Below are 6,000 nucleotides of genomic sequence, written 5' to 3'. Positions count from 1 at the left end.
TTTCCGAAAATATTAATATTATCAAAAAACGATCTTAGTAAACCCTTATTCATTTTTAAATACCTATCCAACAATATATCATACGTTGGGGTTGGAATGAAAAAAAAATCAGCCCCCACTTTACATGTAGGGGGGTACCCTAATAAAACATTTTTTTCCATTTTTTATTTTTGCACTTTGTTGGCGTGATTGATACATTGGTACCAAATTTCAGCTTTCTAGTGCTTACGGTTACTGAGATTATCCGCGGACGGACGGACAGACAGACAGACAGGGGGAAACTATAAGGATTCCTAGTTGACTACGGAACCCTAAAAAACATTCAGTCGAATTGAGAACCTCCTACTTTTTTTGAAGTCGGTTAAAAAAACAACCTTTATTGCCGGCCGGCATACGGCTAACCGATTGAAACAGAAACATAAATGAAAAGAGAGGGCGAACGGCGACACCTGTGTGTCGGCGATTTCAAAGGTAAGCGCACGTGCACCCGATCTCGCTACCTACGCCCAGGTGCGGGCGCGGCTTTCGACCTTCGCGCCGTGCAATAGAATTTAATGTCGGCTGCTCGTGTGCGGTCTGTTTGTTTTATAGAGTGGCGGCATTTTCAACATCAAAGGGCAAAATTCTGCAAAATTTTGTGCAAAATTCTGTTATATCAATAACTTCTCACGTCACTAGATTATCGACTTTGAATGTCGAGTATATTTATAGTATCATCACTTTATTTCAGTGTACGAATTTCGTATGTGTTAAAAATCATTGTTCTAGCTTCATAAACCAGGGAGGAAATAATGGAGAGCGTTTATATGTCTTGTTTTGCCTTAATTCAATATCATCACATATTTTTGTTGCTGATAAAATAATACATCCTATATATCAAGGCCTTGTAGCTCGGCGAAAGAATCGTGATCGCGGAGTGCGCCGGCACTGATTATAATTATTTTGTCCAGTTATTATAATAACCTATACAAAAAGTACCGATAGAATAGGTATTCTAATCTATATCTGCATAGAACTATTTAAAACAAACCACAAAAGTTCATAGTTGATCGTTATTGGTACAGTCAGCAACTCAGCTGTGAATAAAGATAAAGTGCCAAATATATGTATACACATACCTTAATGTACCAAGTACCAACACTTGTACAGGAAATAAAATACTCTATACATATTTTTGGCACTTTGTCTTGCCAGCTGTGTTGTTGACTGTACACGATCTAAAAAGGAGCCGAACGGTTATTATAATTACGCGGCGACTTGCGTAGTCGGCGGCCGCGCGATACATAGTGCTGTCTCTGTTCAGGCCCCGTAGCCGAATGCCATTTCTCCGACGCGAAACGAAAACGAAACGCAGTCTGGCTCTGTCGCGCCAATACGCAAGAGCGATAGAGATAGATATCTACTAGCGTTTCGTTTCGTGAGCGTTTGTGCCATTCGGCTACGCACCCTGTTCTCACTACCACGAATTTGAAGAACAATATTGCTGTCTCTCTCAATCTTTAGGCGTCATTCATATATTACGTCATACTAAATGTGACAATCCATGTTAAAGGATTAAAAAAGCGTGACATTGGGGGGTCCAAATAGTAGTCCATAAACCACGTCTTTGACCAACGTGAGTGATATCTCTGTCACTCTTTACGTCTTTACTAACAGAAATTTAAATAACAATAGTGCTATCTCTGTCACTCTTTACTAACAGAAATTTAAATAACAAAAATGCTATCTCTGTCACTCTTTACTACCAGGAACTTAAATTATTATAGTGCTATCTCTATTCTCTGTCACTCTTTACTATCAGGAACTTAAATTGTTATAGTGCTATCTCTGTCACTCTTTACTACCAGGACCTTAAATTATTATAGTGCTATCTCTGTCACTCTTTACTGTGTGCGGGAAGTGCACATACCACGAGTTTGACTAACATGAGTGCTATCTCTATCACTCTTTACTACCAGGAACTTTAATTATGATAGTGCTATCTCTGTCACTCTTTACTACCAGGAACATAAATTTTATTATTACAGTGCTATCTCTGTCACTCTTTACTACCAGGAACTTAAATGATTATAGTGCTATCTCTGTCACTCTTTACTGTGTACGGGAAGTGCACATACCACGAGTTTGACTAACATGAGTGCTATCTCTGTCACTCTTTACTACCAGGAACTTAAATGATTATAGTGCTATCTCTGTCACTCTTTACTTCTAGGAACTTAAATATTTTTTTCGGTTTCGGTTTTGGTCTTGGTTTCGGTTTCGATTTCGGTTTTCGTTTCCATTCCCGTTTCGGTTTCCGTTTTCGTTTTCAGTTTTGTTTTTGTTTAAACTAACAGAACTAAAACTAAAACCAAAACCAAACCAGAAACGGGAAACCGGATATCGGATACCGTATATCGGATGCTGGTTACCGGTTACTGTCTACCGTTTACCGGATACCGGTTACCGTCTACCGGTTACCGGTCACCGTTTACCGGATACCGGTTAACGGTCATTGGTTACTGGTTACCGGTTACCGGTCACCGAATACCGGAGACCCGTCACCGGTTACCGGTTACCGGATACCGGTTACCGGATACCGGTTACCGGATACCGGTTACCGGATACCGGTTACCGGATACCGGTTACCGGATACCGGTTACCGGATACCGGTTACCGGATACCGGTTACCGGATACCGGTTACCGGATACCGGTTACCGGTTACCGGATACCGGTTACCGGATACCGGATACCGGTTACCGGATACCGGTTACCGGATACCGGATACAGGATACAGGATACCGGATACCGGTTACCGGTTATCGGTTACCGGTTACTGGTTACCGGGTACTAGATACCAGAAACCAGGTTTTGATTTCTGGTTTCTCATGTTACAACGTGTATAGATTAGTCGATACCAAGTCGGACACTTCCGATTAGGCGATTTCGGCTCGCATTGTTACGCAGCATTCGAGTGTTGAGTTTCTCACACATGAGGCCCCCTAATAAAATTTGTACCACTCATATTATTGATTTGACTCTCGCAACACAAACACCTCATGCCCACACAAATACACACAAAATAAAATCATTCACAAACTTCAAATCATTCAAAAACTCAACAGTCACACGCGCTCCTCGCGGTCCTCTAAGAACTCCCTCGCGAGAGTCGACACTTCAAAATGAAGCGACATCGCATCGGCTCATCATCCACAAATCCGAAAAGATCCACCGATAAATTTGTACCGGAAAGACCTCACCGCGACAATGTCATATTACCCAAATTACTTCAAAAATCCTCTGAAAGTGAAACAGTTCATTAGGTTTACCGTAAGAGTGAGTGAGACAGACACGCACTGTGCTTCAAATTTGCCTCGCCAAAATACGTTACACACGACTCGAAAGAATACAGTCTTAAGCGCCGCAAGCTTTCATACATATTACGTTGTTGTGATCCAAGCATCTCGTCAAGCTCGATAGGTACTATTATTGAGCTAACGACTTGACCAGTTTAACGTGACCTATCGGACTAATTGATTTGTATGACTTTTGTCACTTGTAATAAGGGAGCTCTCTTATACTGGACGGTGAAATATTTGTTATCGAAGCGTTTTGAAAACGCGGCGCCCTTGATATGAAACACGTGTTGACGACTCGCCGCCCGTTCCCGCTACTACTATACTAGCTATACCTACTCTGTGCACGACCTTATTCTGCAGGTAATAACGTTCATATTAAAGCGCAAGTAAGAAAAATATCAATTAAGTAATGAATCTTACATATTTGTTGTTTAATTGATTTCGTATAGTACTAAGAATATATTAACGGCAAAATTTACCATCTTTCAATTTAGTTAGGTATTTTTCCTTTCCTAAAATTATCAATATTTAAGATTTTGAACAAGCGCCAAAAGTATTGGTATAAGTTTTAATAATTTATCAACACACGTAATATTATATTCATAATAAATTGCAGGATTACGGTTAACAATATTTTCTAGTGAAATACGCCTGAAAATGTGTAACTTACTAAACCTTCTTTATAAATGATAGTTCTGTATGAATTATTTATAAAAATTAGATGTTTTTATATGAAATGCAGGTGTCACAACATAATACAAGCACTTTTTCCGGATTACATTTAATACTTTAGTTATAAAATCAAAAAATATTCAAAGTTCGTTTTTATTTTTTTTTAAATTGAATCAGAACCCTAATTTGATTAATAATTTGTATTTTAACTATCACTAATGATACTTTATACGACAGAAAAAGAAAATTACGGTTATCGAATTATGTCCAGGTCAAGCTATTTTTCCTGGTCTATATTGTTTTATTGTACAGAAAGTTTCAAATGCTTTATTACTTAAATATAGTGAAAGTTGAATCGTTGATAACGTATTCGGTTAGTTAAATATTAGATCAGCTATGCCAGTTTACGTTTATTACAATTACAATATACAGTACAAGTTTTAAATCTGTTATTACGAAGCATTTGAAACTTGTCTCACAACCACTGTGTTCAATAAATTCAACAGAGTCAAATACAGGGATACTTTATGGATTATAACATTAATTTTAATTCACATTTATTTGACTACTGACTGTACTGTGTACTGTACAGAGGTTTATCGACCACAAACATAAGACCTATAATTTAACCAATGATTTTTGAACTAAAGCTTTGATTTGGTACTGATTGGAAAGTTAGCTCACTTTAGTCGTAAGTTTTCTTGATAATATTTTAACTTTTTGTTCTTTATTGCCTACGGTACTCCCTCGTTCGTGCAGTTTTGATTATTTAAATTAAGACCGAATATCACTATTGTAAAAAGAAACGAATACATAATAGATAGTAAACTAGTCGATAGATAAATACCCTTATAATGATTTTCAAAATCTATGTGACCTAAGTACATGGGGACATATCATCATTTTAACTATCAAAAAGTGTTTTTGCACTTGTATTAACATACGTAATTTGTTTAATTTTTGTATTGTTGGATTAGTAGAGTAAAATATATTTAATGTCAGATTCTGTTTAAATCTAGGCGTTAAACACCTCTTAACGTGTATAAGGGGGTTCGTAGCTGTTTATTTTGGAAAAATATCAAATGAAAGTATTATAGTTAATTAGGAAAAGAACTGTGATATATAAAAAAGTAAGGACACCATCTGGGAGTTAAAATTTCGATCTCAGAATGTGATTTGAGCCGTTTTCGTGTTTGGGACCTAAATGGTCGATGTGATTTAAAAAAAATATTTTGTGATTAAACCTATGGTTTTAGTAACTCGTCTTTTAATTTTTACTTATGGAGATTTATGAGATAAAATTAAGTATCTAAATTTAGGTTTAGGCCTCTTCAAAACAATTTTATTATAATGGTCATTATTACATTTATAATGTATAGAACAAATATAATTTAAAAACGCGACTTCGACGTTTGTTTTCGATATAGGTTCCTTTTTTAGGCGTTTTGTAGTAAAGAACTTAAGTGCTGCACCGTACCTTAAACGCCTAAGATCATTCCGAAATGATTCCAGTGTGGGCAAAAATATTATTTTTATGCAAATGCCACCGATATCTCGTAGTTGTACTTATAATGTATTTGTTAAGTATCAGACATAGGAATCCGTGGGGCAAATTTTCTTGACAGGGACTTTCTATATCAATGATCATTTTTAGTAGTGGTCACTTATATATTTGCTTGTAAAAATACGTTTTTATTATAAGTGTATATAACCATAAATAACTCAATTATCGTTTTTACGTGTTTGAAATTTTACTTGTTTTTTTTCTTTATGACTCCCATCTACTACTGTTAAAATAAACCAGAATTTGTTCCATAATAATTTCATGTTTGTCTTCAGAACAACAGTTATAAAAAACACACTATTTTGTAGGCTATCTCTGGATATAGAACGAGCATCGATAATTTTGTTTAACGATACAGGAAGTCCCTTCCTGTCAAGGTAATGTGCTCCACAGATTCTTATGTCTGAATAAGTATACTGTCTGTA

Source organism: Leguminivora glycinivorella, chromosome 3, assembly GCF_023078275.1.
Source record: "Leguminivora glycinivorella isolate SPB_JAAS2020 chromosome 3, LegGlyc_1.1, whole genome shotgun sequence".
Taxonomy (NCBI): domain Eukaryota; kingdom Metazoa; phylum Arthropoda; class Insecta; order Lepidoptera; family Tortricidae; genus Leguminivora; species Leguminivora glycinivorella.
This window is presented reverse-complemented; position numbering follows the sequence as displayed.